The 23,651-nt window shown below is 34.8% G+C and overlaps 1 protein-coding gene across 24 annotated transcripts in view; it reads left to right on the forward strand.

Moving 5' to 3' along the window:
• BAZ2B (bromodomain adjacent to zinc finger domain 2B) overlaps positions 1-23,651 on the forward strand; it is a 350,617-nt gene that overhangs the window by 80,768 nt on the left and 246,198 nt on the right. The gene's annotated exons all lie outside the window — the stretch shown is intronic.

Consider the following 23,651-nt stretch of genomic DNA (forward strand, 5'->3'; position numbering starts at 1 on the left):
AGATAGCGTTTGCACCAGCCTGATCCAATAAATATAAATAACCTCAACAGCATAAATAATAATAAAATGTAGCAAAATAAGGGTGTGAAAAGTTTTTAGCATTTATTACCTTATTTTTAATGTAATTTATTGGATGTAAATTTATATAAATTTTTAATTATGACTTTTTAAATGTATCATTAATATATAATCACATGAGCAACATTGTGGTTACTAGATTCTCCCCATTATCAAGTCCCCACCACATACCCCATTACAGTCACTGTACATCAGCATAGTAAGATGCTACAGAGTCACTACTTGTCTTCTCTGTGCTATACTGCCTTACCCATGCTCCCCCCTACATTATGTGTGCTAATCATAATGCCCCTTGATCCCCTTATCCCTCCCTTCCCACCCACCCTCCCCAGTCCCTTTCCCTTTGGTAACTGTTAGTCCATTCTTGGGTTCTGTGAGTCTGCTGCTGTTTTGTTCCTTCAGTTTTTGCTTGTTCTTATACTCCACAGATGAGTGAAATCATTTGGTACTTGTCTTTCTCTGCCTGACTTAGTTCACTGAGCATTATACCCTCTAGATCCATCCATGTTGTTGCAAATGGTAGGATTTGTTTTCTTATGGCTGAATAGTATTCCATTGTGTATATGTACCACATCTTTTTTATCCATTCATCTACTGATAGACACTTTGGTTGCTTCCATGTCTTAGCTATTGTAAATAGTGCTGTAGTAAACATAGGGGTGCATATTGTCTTTTTGAATCTGAGAACTTGTTTTCTTTGGGTAAATTCCTAGGAGTAGAATTCCCAGGTCAAATGGTATTTCTATTTTTAGTTTTTTGAGGAACCTCCATATTGCTTTCCACAATGGTTGAACCAATTTACATTCCCATCAACAGTGTAGGAGGATTGAGGATTCCCCTGTCTCACATCCTTGTCAGCATTTGTTGTTGTTTGTCTTTTGGGTGTTGGCCATCCTAACCGGTGTGAGGTGATATCTTATTGTGGTTTAAATTGCATTTCCCTGATGATTAGCGATGTGGAACATCTTTTCATGTGCCTGTTGGCCATCTGAATTTCTTCTTTGGAGAAGTGTCTGTTCAGATCCTCTGCCCATTTTTTAATGGGTTATTTGTTTTCTGGGTGTTGAGGTGTATGAGTTCTTTGTATCTTGGATGTTAACTCCTTATCGAATAAGTTGTTTACAGATATATTCTCCCATATTGTAGGATGACATTTTGTTCTGCTGATGGTGTCCTTTGCTGTACAGAAGCTTTTTAGTTTGATGTAGTCCCACTTGTTCATTCTTGATTTTGTTTCCTTTGCCTAAAGCCATAACTTTTTAAAAACCAAATTTATTAAATTCATTTTATTTATCAAAGCTTTGCCTTATTTGTGCAAACTTGGGTTCTTAAAAGAACCTCACTTCATTTTTGGATTTTTTTGTTTCCTAATACATATTTAAAATATTGCAAGTTCAATTTCTTTTTTTATCCAGTTATTTTAAAAATGATGAAAGGCCTGAAAATGGGTGGTAGAGATGGTTGTACAACATTGTAAACGTACTTAATACCACCAAAATGTACATATAAAATGGTTAAAATGGCAAATGTTATGTTACCAAAAAAAAGTGAAAGGCACAGATAAGCTTGATAAGATACCTAAGTACGACATCAGTAATCTTTTTTTGCCTTTGCTAAAGTCTTCAACCATTTTTCCTTTCAGGAATATTTTTATGAGAGAGTTAAAATTTGGATGCGCAGAAAAAATTAGAGGCACATTCTAGATTGTCTGTAAATATTTGGCCAGAGTTTTCATGTTTGTTGTAGAAAACAGTGGTAGATAGATATGAAATGTAAATTTTGGACATACTCTTTGTTTTCTGATGTTTACAAGTTAGCACATCTATGTTTTATAAATGAACTTTTTTTTTTACTGAAATATTGTTGATATACAATCTTATATTGGTTTCAAGTATACAACACAGTAGTTCAGCAGTTACCCATATTATTAAATCCTCACCCCCACTAGTAAAGTTACTATCTGGCAACATAAAATGTTACAGCATCATTGGCTACATTCTCGATGCCATAATACCATCCTCATGACCAACTTGAATTATGATTGAGAATTTTTGTGCCCCTCTGTCCCCCTCACCCCAGAGAATTTTTGTGCCCACCCCAGTCCCTCCTCTGTGGTAACCACCAGTCACTTCTAGAGTCTGAGTCTACTGCTGTTTTGTTCATCTTGTTTTTAAACTCCACAAATAAGTAAAATCGTATGGTACTTGTTTTTCTCCACCTGGCTAATTTCACTTAGGATAATACTCTCTAGTCCATCCATGTTGCAAATGACAGGAATTTTTTTCTTTTAATGGCTGAATAATATTCCATTGTGTATATGTACCATATCTTCTTTATCCATTCATCTGCTGGTGGGCACTTTGGTTGCTTCCATATCTTGGCTATTGTAAATAATGCAGCAATAAACAGAGGTGCATTTATCTTTTTTGAATCAGTGACTTTGTTTTCTTCAGGTAAATTCCTAGAGGTGGAATTACAGGGTCGAATCATATTTCTGTTCTTTGTTTTTTGGGGAACCTCCATAACTGCTTTTCACTGTGGCTGTACCAATTGACATTACCACCAACAGTGCAGGAGGGTTCCCTTTTCTCCATATACTCGCCAATACTTGTTAATTCCTGTCTTTTGGACAGGGGCCATTCTGTCGGGCATGAGGTGATGCTTCATTGTGGTTCTGATTTGCATTTCCCTGATGATTAGTGATGTGGAGCATCTTTTCATGTGCCTGTTGGCCATCTGTGTTTCTTTGGAATAATGTCTGTTCATGTCCCCTGCCCACTTTTTAATTGGGTTATTTGTTTTTCTGTTGTTGAGGCATGAGTTTCCTTTTGTATTTTGGATGTTAATCCCTTATCAGATAAACCATTTACAAATATATTCTCCCATACTGTAGGTTGCTTTTTTGTTTTGCTAATTGTGTCCTTCGCTGTACAGAAACTTTTTAGTTTGATGTAGTCCCATTCGGTCATTTTTTATTTTGTTTCCCTTGCCTGAGGAGATGTGTCCAGGAAAAAATTGTTCATACTTACATTCAAAAGATTTTTGCCTATTTTTTAAAGAGTTTTATGGGTTAGTGTCTTGTATTTAGGTCTTTAATCCATTTCGAGTTTACTTTTTTTTATTTTTAATTTTTTTATTTTGGTATCATTCATCTACAGTTACATGAGCAACATTATGGTCACTTGACTCCCCCGCATTATCAAGTCCCCCCCACACACCCCATTACAGTTGCTGTCCATCAGCATAGAAAGATGCTGTAGAATCACTACTTGTCTTCTCTGTGTTGTACAACCTTCCCTGTGCTCCCTCCCGCCATATTATGTCTGCTAATCGTAATGCCCTTTTTTCCCCCTTATCCCTCCCTTCCCACCTATCCTCCCAGGTAACTGTTAGTCCATTCTTGGGTTCTGTGAATCTGCTGCTGTTTTGTTCCTTCAGTTTTTCCTTTGTTCTTATACTCCACACAGTACTGAAATCATTTGATACTTGTCTTTTCTGCCTGGCTTATTTCACTGAGCATAATAGCCTCTAGCTCCATCCATGTTGCTGCAAATGGTAGGATTTGTTTTCTTCTTATGGCTGAATAATATTCCATTGTGTATACGTACCACACCTTCTTTATCCATTCATCTACTGAAGTGGGGAAAGTGGGCATCCTTATCTTTGTTCCAGATCTTAAAGGAAAAGCTTTCAGCTTCTCGCTGTTAAGTATGATGTTGGCTGTGGGTTTGTCATATACGGCCTTTATTATGTTGAGGTACTTGCCCTCTATACCCATTTTGTTGAGAGTTTTTAACATCAAAGGATGTTGAATTTTGTCAAATGCTTTTTCAGCATCTATGGAGATGATCATGTGGTTTTTGACCTTCTTTTTGTTGATGTGGTGGATGATGTTGATGGGTTTTTTTTAAGAATGAATTGAACTCTGTCCAGGTGGGCAAAATGGGAAAGGACATCCAGGCTTAAAGTACTCAGGTATTGCAGGAAATAACCCGCAAATAATGCTGGAAGATAAGTTTAAGAAGATTAAGAAGATTACTTGTATAATGAAAAACCTTGCAGGTGATTGGGACATCATTCAGTTGTGAGGATGGCAGGGGATTATTAAGTTTTTAGAAAGGAGGAAAGACAGATGATTAGATTGAGTCAGATTTAGGTGTTAGAAAGATATCTCTATTGGCATTGTGGAAAATGTGGTTGATGGAGAAGAGATGTTATTTCTTAGTTGTGAACTTCACACATATATGACCTTGTAGGATTAAAACGTTAACCAAAATTTAAATTCAAGCTTTATACCTTAATTTATATTGTTTAGTTTTGGAGTTTATATTATTTCACTTTTAAGTATATTTTATATTGAATGATTTTCATTTTTTAATATTTTTATTCTTTATGATTAAGTTTTTTAATGTTAAAAACAACCAATTCATTTATACCAGTGATGTATGGATACAGACCAGGGAGACTAATTAGTGATCTTGCTTAATTTTTTTTTTTTTAATAAGAAATTTATAAGTCTAAAGTTGGTAAACTGGTTTGACTGACAGTTAACACTTCTAAGGTAGCTTGATAACCAGCGTAGTAGTAATTTGCAAGAAAAGTTATGAGATATATGTAGAATTAGGTAATTTGATTACTTCTACTCAGATTTGTATGTAGTCTTGTGCCTTCCACACAAAATAAACAAAATTATCTGGGTCACAAAATGAAAGTTGATATTCTCAAGGGTTTAAGTAATAACTTAGTTTTGAGATTCTCTCAAATCGTTTTTTTTCTGTCAGAGGGAAACGTCTAATCATAATACAATTACCACAAAGGCTAGATCATCAATCAGTTAACAATTAAGTGGCAATAGGTGTTTAGGTTTAGTATGATATTCTAGTGTTAAAGCTGGAATTGTGAAATATATAATTGCATCATTGTAAAAACAATAACCTGCATGTTTACCGCACTTAAACTATCTTGTTAATTTATACATTTAAATTCTAAGTATTAAATCTGCCTCATACTTTAAAAAATTTCCAATTGAGCATTGTAAAGGTGACTTTTGCTAACAATATGGAATAAATAAGCATGTAAAGAAAAAATAATTTACACTGAGAAGTGACATGTCATTTACCATGGGTTTGGGGGAGGGTGGATAGGGAGTGTGTGTGGGATAAAGGGACACAAAAATTCTCATTCATAATATAAGTTGGTCACAGGGATAGTAGCACAGTGTGGAGAATATATTCAGTGGTTCTGTAACATCTTCCTATGTTGACAGATAGTAACTACACTAGAGGGAGTGAGGATTTAATAATATAGGTAAATATTGAACTGCTGTGTTGTATACTTCAAATCAATATAAGGTTGTATATCAATGATACTACAATAAAAAATTTTAAAAAGTCATTTATTTAGGCCATATGTTGAAAAGATTTCTTTTTTTTTTCAGACTTCATAAAAAATTTTTTTTTAATTGGTACAGATGAATCTCCAGTACAGAAGAATTCCAAATGATTTATAAGTTTACTCCACCCTCAAGGAGGGGAAGCATAACTTCTCATTCCTCATGTGTGGGATCTGTATCTACTTTTTTTTAAATTAAAGTACCATTGATATACAATCTTATGATGGTTTCACATGAACAACACTGTGGTTTCAACATCCACCCAAATTATCAAGTATTCTCCTCCTCTTTTGCTGTCACTGTCTGTCAGTGTAATAAGATGCTATAGAGTCATTACTTGTCTTGTCGGTGCTGTACTGCCTTCCCCATCACCTCCCTATATTGTGATTGCGAATTATAGAGCCCCTTAATCCCCTTCTCCCTCCCCACCCACCCTGCCCAACCCCTTCCCTTTGGTAACCACTAGTCCCTTCTTGGAGTTTGTGAGTCTGCTATGTTGTTCTTCAGTTTTGCTTTATTTTTATACTTCACAAATGAGTGAAATCATTTGGTACTTGTCTTTCTCCACCTGGCTTATTTAACTCAGCATTATACCCTCTAGCTCCATCGATGTTGTTGCAAATGGTAGGATGTCTTTTCTTTTTATGGCTGAATGATATTCCATTGTGTATATGTACCACGTCTTCTTTATCCTCATCTATTGATGTACACTTTGGTTGCTTCCATATCTTGGCTGTTGTAAATAGTGCTGTAATAAAAGGGTGCATATGTCTTTCCAAATAAGGGATCTTGTTTTCTTCAGGTAAATTAGTAGGAGTTGAATTACTAGGTCAAATGGCATTTCTATTTTTAGTTTTTGAGGGACGTTCATATTGCTTTCCACAGTAGGAAAAGATTGTTTTTAAGTAAGCATTTTGGTAGCAAGTAAGCAAGCAGGTCACAGCTAACAAACCTTCTTATGAGAGAACCTGGAAAACTTGAAAGCAGTCTGGCTGGTGTTATTAACTATAGGGACAAAATTCTAGTCATTTAATGAGGATATCACTATATTTTAGCTGTAAAACTAAAAGGAAATATCCAGATAATTTTGTTAAATGATTCTATCAGAAAAAGCCAGACTCTCATAAGGAGAAAGGGAAAGTAAGTTAACTGTTGTACTCACAGTATTTCTAGTATAGATACTTAAAAAAAATTTTTTTTTGTAGCTACTTAAAATTTTAACTATGGCTTCTAACCATTATTTGCAGAATTAAAAAGTATCTTATCCACTGCAATATTATTTTGTTCTGTTTGTGGGGGGCCAGTTGGTACTTTTTCTTTGAGGATGGATTCCCTAATTGGAAATTATTGTGTCTTTCTTGAACACACAGGTCCATAACAGAAGTTTCATATCAGATGCTTTAAAGTGGAGAAGAACTTAGACACTCAAAGCTTTGTAGGTGCGGAGTCCCTGGATACGTTTCTGATGTTTTCTGTCAATATTTTATACTTGTCTTACTTACATAAAAAAAGTTATTTTTTAAAAGAACCACTTTGATCAAGTTTTTCAGAAGCTTTTACTTTTCAGGGAAATTGTTTTTGCATTTATTTAATTGTTTTCTAATAAATTATATAAATGCAGTATCAAATATAACTAGTCTTATTAAGTTTGAGAACAAATAAGATTCCACAGGATCACAAACCAAATAGGGGGAACAAAAATATGATGGCCTACTGGGAAGAGAAATAAAGAATTGCCAATAAGATTTTTGTCTTTGGACAACTTCTTTGTTACATGTGCTTGATGTTAAGCCATCATCAAGCCAAATCATCTTTGAGAGGCACTTCAGACAGATCTGCTACAAGGTAGTTCTGGGAGGTCAGCCCTGGTACTCTCATCTTCCTACTCCCACAGGCCCCAACCTGGGATATTAAAAGGATATAACCCTTTCTGTTTTCTTACAGTGCTTCATATTACTCACACGTCTTCCTCCTGCATCATTATTTACCCTTTTTTTGGATTATTACAATATACTAGAAAAAAAAATACTCTCTTGACGTTTTCATTCTTCTCATTAGCAACCTAATTTTCTTTCAGCAGAGTTTTATTTGCTACCTATAATGCCCTCCTGTCATTCTTTCCTGATCTGGTTTCAGTCATGCTTTTGCTTCATATCAGCTCCCCTGAAATTGTTCTTGCCAGTGTCCCTAGTGACCTCTGTGACTTCAGTCAGTTCTCAATTCTCATATTTCTTCACATCATTTGTAGCATTTAACACAGTTTATCACTCTGTCCTCCTTGAAATATTCTTTTTCCATTGCCTTCTAGAATTTCATGGTTTCTTCCCTCCTAGTTTTCTATTTTTGCTTTCTTTGCTTCTTTTTATTCATCTCTCTCCACCCATACCCCAGGCTCAAACCTTGCACAACTTCTGTTTTTTAACTATAATCACTCTCTTAGTGAAATAATTCAGTCCTCTGGATTTTGATAACATCTAAATGCTCATGACTCCAAATTTGCTTATTCCTTTTTTAAAAGGGGATTTTTAAAAACATGAATTTGATATATAACATTATACTAGTTAAGGTATGAAGCATGATTTGATGTTTATATATAATTGTGAAATAATCACCACAATATGACTGTTGAACATCTGTCACTACACAGTTACAATTTTTTTCTTGTGATGAGAAGTTGTAAGATTTACAACCTTAGCAACTTTCAAATGTACAATACAGTATTATAAACTGTAGTCACCATGCTGTATGTTATAACCCATAACTTACTTATTTTATAACTGGAAGTTTGTACTTTTTGACCCCCTTTGCCCATTTCTTCCAACCCCCCATCCCCCATCGCTGGCAACCACCAATCTGTTCTCTGTATCTATGAGGTCAGTTTTTTGTTTTGTTTTTTTTAAGATTGCACATATAAATGAGGTCTTATGGTACTTGTTTTGTTCTTATTTCATTTAGCATAATGTCCTCAAGGTCCATCATATTGTCACAAATGGTGAGATCTCCTTTCTTTATGGCAGAATAACATTCCATTTGTGTGTGTGTGCACATATGTAACATTTTCTTTTATCCATTTATTCATCAGTGAACACTTAGGGTGCTTCCATGTCTTGGCTATTGTAAATAATGCTGCAGTGAATATGGGGGTTCATACATCTTTTCTAGTTAATATTTTCATTTTCTTTGAATAAATATCCAGAAGTGAAATTGCTGGAGCATATTGTGGTTAGATTTTTGATATTTTGAGGAATCTCCATGCTGTTTTCCATGGTGGCTGCACCAGTTTACATTCCCCCACAACAATGTTTTCTGCACATCCTCACCAACACTTGTTATTCCTTGTCTTTTTGATGATAGCCATGCTAAGAGGTGTGAGGTGATACTCATTGTGTTTTTGGTTTGCATTTCCCTGATGATTAGTTACCTTGAGCACTTTTTCATGTACATGGATTTCTGTATGGCTTCTTAGAAAAAAAGGTCTATTCAGATTTTTCTGCCCATTTCTAAATTAGATTGTGTTTGCTGTTGATTTCTACGAGATCTTTATATGGTTTTGGTTATTAATCCTTTATCAGATATATGATTTGCAAATATTTTTTCCTATTTGGTAGGTTGCCTTTTCCTTTTTTTGTTGCTTTCCTTTGCTGTGTAGAAGCTTTTTATCTTATTAGTCCCATTGTTTATTTTTGCTTTTGCTGCCTCTGCTTTTGGTGTCAGATCCCAAAAAATCATTGCTAAGAGTGATGTCAAGATGCTTACTGCCTATGTTTTCTTCTAGGACTTCTCAAGTCTTAAATTTATGTTGATTTTTGTGTATAGTGTAAAGTTCAGTTTCATTCTCTTGCATGTAGCTGTCCAGTTTTCCCAACACCATTTATTGAAGAGACTGACCTTTCCCCATTGTATATTCTTGCCTCCTTTGTCATAAGTTAGTTGACCATATATATATATTGGTTTATTTCTGGGCTTTCTGTTCCATTCCATTGCTATATGTGTCTCTTTTTAATGCCAATTCCATACTGTTTTAGTTACTATAGCTTTGTAATATAGTCTAAAACTAGGAAATGTGGAACCTCCAGCTTTTTCTTTCTCAGGGGTTTTTGTAGTTCTGTGCAAATTTTGGGATTGTTTTTCTACTTCTGTAAAAAATGTCTGGAATTTTGATAAGGACTCCATTGAGTTTGTAGATTGCTTTGAGTACTGTGGACATTTTAGTTATGTTCATTCTTCCAGTTCATGAGCATGGTATATTTTTCCATTTATTTGTGTCTTCTTAAGTGTCTTACTGTTTTCAGTATGCAGATCTTTTACCTTCTGGTTAAATTTATTCCTGAGTACTTTATTCTTCTTAATGCAGTTGTGAATGGGATTTTTTTTTAAATTTCTTTTTTTGATATTTTGTTATTCATGTTTAAAAATGCAACCAAGTTTTGTGTACTGCTTTTGTACCCTGTTACTTTACTGAATTCATTGATTAGTTCTAATAGTTTTTTGGTAGAGTCTTTAGGGTTTTCTATAAATAAACCATGTCATCTGCGAATAGTGACAGTTTCAGTTCTTCCTCTCCAATTTGGATACCTTTTATTTTCTTTCTTGCTTGCCTACTCTGGCTAGAGCTTCCAGTACTGTATTGAATGAGAGCGGAAGGGATGAGCATCCTTGTCTCCTGTTGTGTTCCTGGACTTGCAGGAAAAGCTTTCGGCTTTTCACCATTGAGTATCATCCTTGCTGTGATAGTGTCACATATGGCCTTTATTATGCTTAGGTAAATTCCCACTGTACCCATTCTGATTTTTTACCATAAGTGGATGTTAAATTTTGTCAAATGCTTTTTCTGCATCTATTGAGGTGATCATATTATTTTTTTCCTATGTTATATTAAAGTATATCACATTGATATACACATGTAAAACCATCTTCACATCCCAGGTACAAAGCCTCCATTATCATAGTTTATTTTCAGTGTATTGTTGAACTTGGTTTACTAATATTTTGTTGAGGATTTTTGCATTTATGTTCATCAGAGATGCTGGCCTGTAGTTTTCTTTTCTTGTAATGTCCTTGTCTGCATTTGGAATCAAGTGCTGAGCTCATAAAATGAGTTTGGAAGTATTCCTCCTTTTCTGTTTTTTTGGAAGAGTTTGAGAAGGATCCTTGTTTTTAATAGAAGAAATTTAAAAGCCTGGGCATTTTTCCTTAACTCAGACTCTCATACTCAACTGTCTTGTTGATATCTATACCTACATGTTACTAGACATGTTACTAACATGTTACTAACAATGTTAAATGTAAATAAAGTTAAATTTATTATATTTATTATTTCATTTTTTTATTTATTTATGGTATGTCCTCAGGACTGACACTGCACATCTTCAAGACATGCTATAAAGCTACAATAATCAAGGCAGTGTATTGATAAAAGAATAGATAAATTGATGGATTGCAAATCCAGTTTATATATAAATTAGTCAATTTGTCAATAAATATAGTCAATTGATCTTTGACAAAGGATCAAAGGCAACAGTGCAATGGAGCCAAGATAGTCTGTTCAACAAATGATGCTTTAATAACCCTTTATCCACATGCAAAAATGATCTAGATGCAGACCTTACACCCTCGACAGAATTAACCTAAAATGAATCACAGGCCTAAATGTAAAAGACAAAACTGTAAAAATCCTAGAAGATAACATTGGACAAAACCTATATGACTTTGGGTATGGTGATGACTTTATAGACTCAACATCAAAGCCATGATTCATGAAGTAAATATTTATATGCTGGACTTCATTAAAATAAAAAGATCTGTTCTATGAAAGACAGTTACAAGAAAATGAGAAGTCAAAGCACAGAATGGGGAAAAGTATTTGCAAAAGGCCTGAAAAAACACTATTATCCAAAATATACAAAAATTACTTAAAACTCAACAATAAGAAAACAAAAACCTAATTAAAATACAGGCTAAAAATCTTAACAGCTTGCCAAAGAAATCCTTATGGCAAATAAACACATGAAAAGATGTTGAACCGCATACATCATCAGGGAAGTACAAATTAAAACAATGAGATAGCACTACACACCTATTAGAATTTTCAAAATCTGGAGCACTGACACCACCAAATGCTGGTAAAGATATGGAGCAACAGGAACTCTCATTCATTGCTGGTAGGAATGCAAAATGGAAAAGCCACTTTAAAAGACAATTTGGCAGTTTCTTACAAAGCCAGCCATATGCTCCAGCAGTTGCATTCCTTGATATTTACCCAAATTAGGTGAAAACTTATGTCCACACAAAAAACTTGTAGTTTCATTCATGACTGCCAAAACTTGGAAGGAACTAGATGTCTTTTAGTAGATGAATGGATAAATAAACTGGTTCATGCAGGCAGTGGAGTATTATTCCTCACTACAGAGAAAGGAGCTATTCAGCCATGAGAAGACAGAGCAATCTTAAATGCCTATTACTCAGTGAAAGAAGCCAAAATGAAAAGTCTATAGGCTGTAAAATTCTAGCTATATAACAGTTGAAAAAGGCAAAACTGGGCACTATAAAACTATCAGTATTTTCCAGAAGTTATGGGGGACAGAGGGAGGGATTAATGGGTGGAGAACAGAGGATCTGGGGGACAGTTAAACTACTCTGTATGATGCTATAATGGTAGATACATGTCATTATACATTTGTCAAAACCCATTGAATATACAACACCAAGAGTAAACCCTAGTGTACACTATCGATGTTGGGTAATAATGATGTGTAAGTGTAGTTTCATCAGTTGTAGCAAACGTCCTACTCTGGGGAAGGATGTTGATAATGGGTATGCATGTGTGGGAACAAGGTGGTATATGGGAAATCTCTGTACCTTCCCCTCACATTGCTATGAACCTAATACTTCACTAAAAAAAGTCTATAAAACAAACCCATGTGACTTACATTCCTTGCAGAGATGTACAAGGGACTACATGATCTTCCTAAGAGCTCCTTACCTGTCTCACATAGTGCTTACTACGTTTTCTCTAGTTTGGGCCAGCTACGCTAGCCACCTTGCTGTTTCTTCTATTTTTATTTTTTATTCTTTTTTATTTTGAAGTATAGTTGACATAATACTATATTAGTCTCAGGTATACAGCATATACCTGTTTGGGTATGTGATTCAGCACTTAATATGCATTATGAAATGCTCTACTTTTTATGATCCCCCTCTGCATTTTATGTATGTCATAATTCACAGCTTTCTATTTTTTGTATGCCTTGACTCATTTTTGTCTATATAATTGATTTTACTACTTTGCCTTTTGAACTTCCTACTAGCTTTTTTTTTTTGGTGTGTGTATGTTTATTTATTTTTAATTGAAGTATAACTGATAAATACTGGTTTAAGGTCTACAAGATAATGATTTGGCAATTACATATACATCATGTAATGCTTATGATAAGTGTAGTTACCACTTGTCACTGAAATTACTCCAATATTATTGACTGTATTCCCTATGCTGTGTGCTTTTCATCCTGTTACTTATTTTATAATTAGAAGTCTGTACCTCTTTATCCTCTTCTGTTGTCTCACCGATCTCCCCTTTCTCCTCCCCTATGGCACCACCAGTTTGTTCTCTGTATGTATGAGTCTATTTCTATTTTGATTGTTTGGGTACTTGTTAGATTTCACATACAAGTGAAATCATATGGTATTTATCTTTCTCTGACTTATTTCACTTAGCATGATACCCTCTAGGTACATCCATGTTGTCACATGGCAAGATTACATTCTTTTTTTATAGCTGATTAATATTTCATCACATATAATATGTATCACATCTTCTTTATCCATTCATCTGTGGATAGACACTTGGGTTGATTCCATATTTCGGCTGTTGTAAATAATGCTGCAATAATCACAATATAGGTAGGTCACGGGGAAGACAGTACAGCACAGAGAAGACAAGTAATGACTATAGCACCTTACTATGCTGATAGTCAGTGACTGCAGTGGGGTAAGGGGGACTTAATAAAATGGGTGAATTTTGAACAACATTGAAACCACAATGTTGTTCATTTGAAACCTTCATAAGATTGTATATTAGTGATACCTTAATTTTTAAAAAATGCTGCAGTAAACTTAGGGGTGCATATATCTTTTCAAATTACTGTTTTTGTTTTCCTAGGGTAAATACTGGGTCATAAGGATTTCTGTTTTTAATTTTTTGAGGAACTTCCCTGTTGTTTTCATAATGGCAGCACCATTTTATGTTCCCACCAGTAGTGTACAAGGGTTCCCATTCACATCCTTGCCAACTCTTGTTATTTCTTGTCTTTTTCATACTAACTGTTCTGACTGGTGTGAGGTGGTATCTCATTGTGGTTTTGATTTACATTTCTCTGGTGAGTAGTGATGTGGAGCATCTTTTCATGTGTCTGTTGGCCATTTGTGTGTCTGTGGTAAAATGTCTCTTCAGTTGCTCTGCCCATTTTTTAATTGGAATATTTGACTCTAGAATTGAGTTTTTATGTTCTTTATATATTTTGGATATTCACCCTATTGGGTATCTCATGCACAAATATATGCTCCCATTCAGTGGGTCACCTTTGCATTTTGTTGATGGTTTCCTTTGCTGTGTGGCAGCTTTTTAGTTTGATGTTACCCTACTTGTTTATTTTTGCTTTTGTTTTCCTTGCCTGGGGAGACATACCTAAAAAAAGTTGCTAATGCCAGTCTTTAAGAGTTTATTGCCTGTGTTTTCTTCAAGGAATATTATGGTTTCAGATCTTATATTTAAGCCTCTAATCCATTTCAAGTTTATTTTTGCGTATGGTGTAAGGTAGTGGTCCAGTTTCATCCTCTTGCATGTAGTTTTCTCAGCACCATTTAAGTCTGTCTTTTCCCCATTGTATATTCTTTTAAGACTGTCTTTACCCCATTGTATATATTCTTGCTTTCTTTTTCATGTATTAACCATGTATGTGTGACTTCATTTCTAGGCTCTCTGTTCTTTTGACCTATGTATCTATTTTTGTGCCACTACCATACTGTTTTAATTACTAAAACTTTCTAGTGTAGTTTAAAATCAGGGCTCATGATGCCTCCAGCTTTGTTCTTCTTTGTTAAGATTGCTTTGGCTCTTTGGGGTCTTTTGTAGTTCCATACATATTTTAGAAGTATTTGCTGTGTTCTGTGAAAAATGCTTTTTGGATGGAAGAGTCTGTGTATGACTTTTGAGTCCATCTGGTCTAATGAGTCATTCAAAGTCACTTTCATTATTGATTTTCTGTCTGGATAATCTATCCATTTATCCATATCTTATTTAGGTAGGGACTGCAGTGAATCTGTAGATTGCTTTGGGTACTGTGGACATTATAACAATACTAATTTCTCTAATCCATAAGTGTGGAATATTTTTTCATGTATTGATGTCTTTAGTTTCTTTCATCAATGCCTTATAGTTTTCATAGTACATATCTTCCTCCTCCTTAAATTTATTCCTACTCTTTTTGATGAAATTACAAGTGGGATTGTTTTCTTAATTTCTCTTCTAGTTTGTTTTTACTGTATAGAAACACAGAATATTTCTGTATGTTAATTTTGTATCCTTCAATTTTACTGAATTCATTTATTGGTTTTAACACTTTTTTTTGGTAGAATCTTAAGGGCATTCTTTATATTGCATGTCTTTTCCAAATAGGGTAAATTTTACATCTTCCTTATCAAGTTGGTTGCTTTGTATTTCTTTTTCTTTCCTGACTAGGATTTCAAATCAAGTACTATTGACTAGGATTCAAGTACTGCTGAGAGTAATCATCCTTGTCTTTTTCCTGATCTTAGAGGAAAAGCTCTCAGTTTTTCAACATTGAGTATGTTAGCTGTGGGTTTGTCAGATATGACTTAATTATTATATTGAGATATGTTCCCTGTATACCCTTTCATTGACAGTTTTTATCATAAATGGATGTTAAATTTTGTCAAATGTTCTCTTAGCATCTGTGAATATGATCATATGATTTTCATCCTTCCATTTATTAATGTGGTGTATCACACTGATTGATTTGTAGGTACTGACTATTGTTGCATTCCTCAAATAAATCCTACTTGATTGTAGTGAATGATCCTCTTAATGTATTTTTGAATTCAGCTCCTAACATTCTGTTGAGGATTTTTGCATCTGTGTTCATCAGGTCTATGTTCATCAGGGATATTGGTCTGTAATTTTTTTCTTCTTGTGGTGTCTTTGTCTGGTTTTAGTATCAGAGTAATGCTGACTTCATAGAATGAATTTGAAAGCATTATTTCCTCTTTAAGTTTTTGTGATTGTTTGAGGAAGATAGGTATTAAGTAATCTTTAAATGTTGGTAGAATTCACCTGTGAATCCATCTGATCTTAGACTTTCCCTTCTTGGGAAGTTCTTGATTATTTACTCAATTTCATTAATATTAGTTGGTCTGTTCAGATTATGTGTTTCTTATTGATTGAGTCTTGGAAGATAGTATGTTTCTATGTTTATACATTCTAGGTTATCCAATTTGTGGGCATATAATTTTTCATAGTTATCTCTTATAATGGCATTTCTGTAGTGTCACATATAACTGTTCCTCTTTCATTTTTATTTAATTTACTTGAGTACTCTCTTTTTCCTTTAGAGTCTGGCTAAAGGTTTATTAATTTTGTTTTATCTTTTCTAAGAATCAGCTGTTTGTTTCACTGATCTTTTCAATGTTTTTCTCATCTCTGTCATTTATTTGTACTTTGATATTTATAATTTCCTACCTTTTACTTACTTCTTTCTTCTTCTTCTAGTTCCTTTAGATACAAGGTTAGATTGTTTATTGGTGCTTTTTGTTGTTTCTTGAGTAGGCTGTATCACTCACTATAAAAACTTTCCTCTTGCAAGTGCTTTTGCTTCATTCCAAAGATTTTAAGTGGTTGTGTTTCTATTTTCTTTAGTTTCCAGTGCTTTTTGGTATTTCTGTTTTTTTAAAAAATTTTTTTCTTTGATTTTTTTCATTGACCCTTTGTTAGTTTAGTAACTAGCTTTTTAGTGTCCAGGTGTTTGTCTTTTTGCCAGCCTTTTTTTTTGTGTGTGAGTCATATATTGTGATCAGAAAAGATGCTTGATAAGATGTCAGTCTTCTTATGAGTCTCAAATACATTATTTTATGACTTGTTTTATGGCCTAACGTGATCTGTCTTGGAGAGTGTTCCATGTAAAGAATGTGTATCCTGCTGTTTTTGAATGGAATGTTCTATATATATCTTTTAATTCCATTTGGTCTAATGTGTCATTAAAAGTTGCTCTTCTTCTATTGATTTTCTGTCTGGATGATCTATCCATTGACATAAGTGGGGTATTAAAGTCCACTATATTATTATTGTTATCAATTTCTCCCTTTATGTCTGTTAATATTTCCTTTATATATTTAGGTACTGCTGTGTTAGATGCATATTTACTGTTACTATATCTTCTCACTGCATTGAACCATTTATCATTATGTAATGTCCTTTTTGTTTCTTGTTACAGTCTTTGTTTTAGTGTCTATTTGTCTGATAAAAGTATGCCATCTTAGTTTTTTTTTAACTTCCAATGGCATGAAATATATTTTTCCATCCCTTCACTTTTAGTCTGTGTTCGCTTTAGGTCTGAAATGACTCTATTATAGACAGCATATATATGGGTCTTGTTTTTTTATCATACTAGCTTTTAAACAATTGATCTACACTTTTTTGTGTTTGTTTTTACCAGTGAACTTTTTTGCCTTTCACAGTTTTCTTACTTCTTGGGATAGCCTATTTTTTTTCCACTTAAAGAAGTCCCTTTAATATTTCTTATAAGGCCATTTTAGTGATGATGAACTCCTTTTATTATTGTCTGGAGAATTCATTATCTTGCCTTTAATTTTGAATGATAACATTGTTGGGCAAAATATTTGTTTTAATTTTTTTTCCTTCCAGCATTTGAATATATCATGTTACTACCCTCCTGCCTGCAAAGTTAGTTCTGAAAAATCTGCATAGCACCTTATGGGATTTCCTTTTTATGTAACTCTTTGCTCTTCCCTTGCTTTAAAAATTCTCTCTTTATCTTTAATCTTTGCCAATTTAATTACTATGTGTCTTGGTGTGGACTTCCTTGGGTTCATCTTGTTTGGGACTCTGTGCTTCCTGGACCTGGGTATCTGTTTCCTTCCCTAGCTTAGGAATGTTTTCAGTTATTACTTTTTCAGATAAGTTTTCTGCCCCTTTCTCTCTTCTCCTTCTGGGACTCATATAATGCAAATTTTTTGCTTGAAGTTGTCACAGAGATCTCTTAACCTGTTCTTATTTTTTCAAATTGTTTTCGTTTTGTTACTTTGCTTCATTGCTTTCCACTACCCTGTCTTTCAGATCACTGATCTGTTCTTCTGCATCCTCGAGTTTGCTATTGATTCCCTCTAATACATTTTTCATTTCATTTATTGTTCTTTGGCTCTGAGTGTTTTCATATTTCCTGTCTCTTTGTTGACATTCTTACTGAGTTAATTCACTCTTATTTCCAGTCTGTTGGGCATCTTAACCATTACTTTGAGCTCTTTATCAGGTAGATTGCTTATCTCCATTTTGTTTAGTTATTTTTCTGGTGTTCTGTCTTGTTCTCATTTTGGAACATACTTCTTTGCCTCCTCACTTTGTACTCTCTGTGTTTCTTTCTGTGTATTAGTTTTGTCAGCTGTGCCTGCTGGTCTTAAAAGAAGGTCCTTATTTAGTAGGTGTACTGAGGTGCCCAGTAGGTCAGTACACTCTAGGTACCAGGGACATTTGCTCTTTTGGTGTCCCTGTGAGGGGTGTGTGCACCCTTCTGTTGTGACTGAGGCACAACTATGTGCACTGGTGGGAGAGGCTGGCTCTTCACCTAAGAATAAGCAATGACTGGTGTGACTATTGTGGGTACATTGGCTTGCACGGCATCTTCAGGTGTGGCTAGTTAACATGCTCAGCTGCAGCCCCTGCAGGTGCACTGATGGCCAGGGCCAGCCGTCAGCCTGGCTGTCAGCTGGCTGTTGTGGGCACATTGGTTGAGAGGGCTAATTCCCAGTGCAGCTGTTTAAGAGGCCTGGTTGTGTCTATAGTGGGGTGTACTGGTTGGTGGGATAGCTCTTCCCCTTCTGGGGTTCCAGTACATCTGGGGCTGATCACCCTCTGGGAGAGGGTGGATGATGGTCATTCTCAAGGGAATGCCAGTCTCACCTGAGGCTGTTTGCTGAGTGTGGTAGTGTGAGACTTGCTTTGACGGGGCACCTGCCAGGGCAGGGGGGTTTGGCAGGGCAAGTCCATAGTGGGATACCAGGGCTGGGCTAGATATGATGGTAGGAAAATGGGGAGTCTCAGAACTTCCATAATCATCTGGACAGCTAGGAGGAAGGAGGGCAAGAAAAAATGGCACCCACCAGCTCCTCCCTTGAAGAAAGCTTCTGCAGATCCCTGCCCCTCCAGCATAAGTCCCAGAGCTGGTTGGTAAATTTCCTTTACATGTCACCCAGGTTCTTTTCAAACTGCTGCTTCTGTGCTGGGTCTCAAAACAACCGACACAGAACTCCCGCCCTCTCAGAGCCAAGACGGCCCCCACAGCTCTCCAGCTCTATCAGGCAAGCCCTGCCCATTTTAAAGACTCTAGGAGTTAAGCTGCAGTGACTTTCAAAGCCACACATTACAGGGACTCACCTTCCCAGTGCAGGTCCCCTAGGCCTTGTGTGCTGGGTGTGGTGCTTAATCTCCTCACCGTCCTGCGTGTGGGCTGGCGTCAGGGGAGGGTTCGGATCCCAAAGTCGGCTCTGCCCATTTTACCCTTCTCAGTGTGGCCTTCTCTTTGTTATTAGCTGTGGGATACCTTCTTTTAGTCTTCACGTCATTTTCCAAGTGAGTTTTTTACATGTTGTTGATGCCTTGGCGTGTACGTAGGTGGAAGTGATCGCAGGAACTTCCTGTTCTGCCGTCTTGCCAGAGTCCTCCTCCTCGCTGTTTCTTCTGTACATACCAGGCACCCTCTTGCCTTAAGACATTTTTATTTGCTATTCCTTCACATAACCTTAAGGCTTTCCTCACCATTGCTCACAACTATCCTTCCACATAATTCTTAACATCCTAACCAAAATTGCAAACCCTCCACCCTGCACTCCCTGTCCCTTTTTCTGCTCTATTTTCCCCATGGCACTTAACAGCTTTCCATTGTTTTTGTAGTTCTCTCCCCTGAAAAAGGCAAGAATCATTTATTTATTTTTGTTTGCTGAGTAGCGTCTAGATAGTACCTGGTACATAGTAGGCACTTAATTCATTTGTATATGGAATAAATGAATCTCATTATACTATTATAATTGATTTACTTGTCTTTATTTCGTTTGACTCTAAGGTTCTTGATAGGCAAGTTTTGTAACTTCTGAATCTATTTCTTCAGTTTTTAGTACACATGGTTGTATTACATATGTTCGGTTTATAAAAGTATACTTTATATTTTACCAAAGTAGAGTCATAAGAGAATTACACATTGGAATTTTTTTCTCTTTTATGGGTGTGTTTTTGGGTAGCTATGTATTATACATAATTATACATATTACTTTTTGAATTGACTTTCAAAATTCTTATGAAGTCAAAATTCAGACTTATGGCAATTCATAAAATAGATAATGTTGAGAAGTCTTCTTGGGTTGATGTTTAGCCATTTACTTAACTATTGATTATTATGAGCATTTAACTTTTTTCAATTTGTGTTTTTACAATAAGATCACTAGTTTCTTTCTCAAGTAGAATAATTCTTTCAATAATTTTAAGAATAAGAGTCTTTTGAAAAGCAGTACTAAGTTTGAATGTACCTAGTACTTTTCATAGTTATTTCTTTGTCTTCCTCATTCAGGTTCCTAGTTTTATTTCCTGTTTTGTATAGGAGGACTCTAGTTAATCCAGATTAATTTTAGATGTGTTGCAAAATAGAGATACTGTTGAATTTTGTCACCATAATTGGTTTCAGTTTTCACTTTGCCTTGGTCTTGTCAGGATCATCTCATCTTTAGGGTACCTCAAAGTATGTTTCTTGCCGTCATATAGTGTTTGCTGGGATCAGTAATTTTATGCAGTGAAAAATCACTGGAGGAGTAATTGGTGTTGTTCTTTTAGTTCTATAATTGTTTTTGATAATTGTTTAAGAAATGAAAATAGTTTCTTCTGGTTCTAAATGATAATGTGTACTCATATAGAAAGTTTAAGTAATGCAGAGTTTATATAAGAATGCTAAATCACTCAAAATTATACTATTAGAGGTAACTATTTTACAACTGTAGTAAGATTGAATTTTCTTCTGTGTAAATATAAATATATAGTCTTATAAAAACATGACCATACTCTGTTGGCTTGTAATTTACCTTTTATTCAGTAAGGTATGTTGTGGAGCATTTTTTTTCTCATAAATATAGAAAATATACATCATATCTTAATGACTGCAAAGTCAATTTATGGGTATTCCATAATTTAATTAATGCCTAGTAATAGACGTTTAGATGATTTCAAGGTTTTCCAACTTGTGCATATTTCCAGCATGAAGATTTTTGTAGATTTGACTCTACACCCTTGTGACTATTTGTACAGGATATTCCTGAAAGAGAAATTGCTCAGTCAAACTTTTTGTACTTGTTACTAACCTGCTTTCCAAACAGTGTTAACAGTTTACACTGCCACTAAAATTACATGAGAGGAACTTGTTGCCATGCTTCACTCAATTCTGGGCACTTTGTTGTTTTGTTTTTTAACCTTTGATTATCTGATTGGTGCCTAATGATGACTCAGGATTGTCCAAATTTTTAATGTCTTTGATTATTAGTGGGATTTAATATACTCTCATATAATGACCACTTCAGTTTTTTATGTAAATTGTCTGTTAATGTCTTTTGCCCATATTTACATTATGCTATTAGGATTTTCGTATATTTATTTTAGCCTCAGAAGAATCCTGTGACATAGGTTCCATATATGTTTAATTTTACACTAGTGGAAACTGAGTTGTGGGTAAGTAACTTGCCCAAGGTTATTGCCATTTGTGGACGGTGAATGGAGGATTCAAATTCCGATATCCTGTGCTGATGCTCATTAAGGCCAGCCAGATTTAGTTGAACCTCTGAATGAATTTCATGGAATGTAATTTAGTTTATGACTTGGTAATATTTTGAAGCTATTTGTTTTTCAGTAATTCAGTGAATTCCTAGAGTTGAAAGAAAATGTTTGTGAGTATTGAGCTTAGCATTTTAGGCCACTCTCTGGAGAATTCAGCTTTGTGTCTTCTAACATAACAGTCTAAAAGCAGTTCCTATGAATGAAGGAAAATGTAGGGATTTTTCCTTAGATCTGTATGTATTTTGGGAGCTTTTACATCCAGTCATATTAAAATTTTAATCTTTTGAAATTTTGATACTCTTAAGTATGCACTAGTATCACTGTGAGTGTTTCATAATCATGTTAAAATTGCACTGTTTGTGGATTTGGGCCTACAGGCCCAATGTCTAGTCTGCTAGCATTGCTTTGACTCTACAAATTTTTGAAGTGACAGATCTAGGGTCTGCATTCCTCATTATACAGGTTAGGAATCATAGACACAAAGAGGTTCATAAATTAATTTGTAGCAAATGCTGTGGTTCAACCCTAAATAGCAATTTTACTTATCCAATTTGGGGCATTTAGGTGTTTGCTTGTTTTGGGGTGAAGACTTGTTAAGCATCCTCAACTTAATGAAGTCCTTAATCTATTCACTTTTATATCCTTATTGCATAACTGTGTGCCTATAGTATAGAAAGCACTTGATAAATACCTGTTGAATTGAATTTATTTGTAGTTTTTCAATTTTTATTTTATTCTCTCTTCTTGAATATTTTAAGTTTGTTTTCTACCACTTTTTTTTTTTAGGTTCAGTGGTGACCAGTCTTTTCATTTCACAGCTAACAAGTGGTTGTATAGTGAATAAGAACATAAGTGTTCTTCCTGAGTTCAGTGCCCTTCTGGAATTCTATGCTGAATTTTTATAACTGCAGGTGAAAAGTTAAATAGTATTGCATCAAATCATAAACATTTAGACTTTTAGAATCTGAGCTAAGATGCTATTTATTTCAAAGGCCTTATATAACAGTATATCATATAAATGGTAAAATGGTAGAAATGTGTTAATTTATTAAAATTTATGTGGCAAAAATATTTGGCTTTATAGCTGGATAAAACTTCTAAGAGCTCTGTTGGTTCAGGAAGGCTTCTAGAAGGAAGGCAGTTTATAATTTCTGGAAATAAAGTACACCTGTTCAGAATTTTTTCATAAAGATCAATCCTGCTGGTTCAGGCACCTTATACAATGATAGGTAAAGTGAAAACACAATGAAGTCCCGTCAGATGACTTTCTGTAGTTTACTTCTCAAGTTTCAAGAACAGATGAGTGACAGAGTATCTGAACCACATTCCAATCATCATTCACTCATTAGTTTGTTAACTTCATTGCCTGGTAATGTATACTATTACTGCATTCCTATCTATACAGAGAATACTGAAATGCTCACATGCAGTCATGTGCAGACTATCTTGAAATAGAAAATAGTAGCCATGGGAAAACCCAGTCATTGCTTGCTTAGTTCTTTAGAATTCACTCTCAGAACTTTTTTACAATTTTGTTGTGGAAGAGGTTTAGATTCAGCAGAGTGATTTAGAATCTTTCTAACTAAATTCAAAGTTGTAGGTATTCATCTGAGTGCCTAGGCTTTAAGAAAGTTACTGTCCTTAAGGAATCTTGAAAAATAGACATGAATAATTCTATATTTGATAGCAAGGACCATATAACATGATGAGGGGTTATAGAAATATAAATACCTTATTTATATACAGGAATATAAATAATAACCATAAATAGATATTCGAAGTAGTAGGACCACAGAGAAGGAAGAAAGAAGTAGTTTTGACTGGAGCAGGTGAATGGGAAAGATGTGTAAATTTAAACTGTGTGTTCCTTGATGGCAAGATTGCCCTCTTGAATCTTGAAATCCTGTTGAGGGTTATAATAATAGTTTGATAGGTTTGGAAGGATTTGAGGATGGAGATGAAAGAAAACTTGGAAATGATTGATACTGTTCTGCTCTTCTGCAGCCTTTTACTTCCATGACTCCAGTGAAAACTGTTTTTCTCAAGGAAAGTCACTAACAATTA

This window comes from Manis pentadactyla, chromosome 8 (genome assembly GCF_030020395.1).
Source record: "Manis pentadactyla isolate mManPen7 chromosome 8, mManPen7.hap1, whole genome shotgun sequence".
NCBI classification, from domain to species: Eukaryota; Metazoa; Chordata; class Mammalia; order Pholidota; family Manidae; genus Manis; species Manis pentadactyla.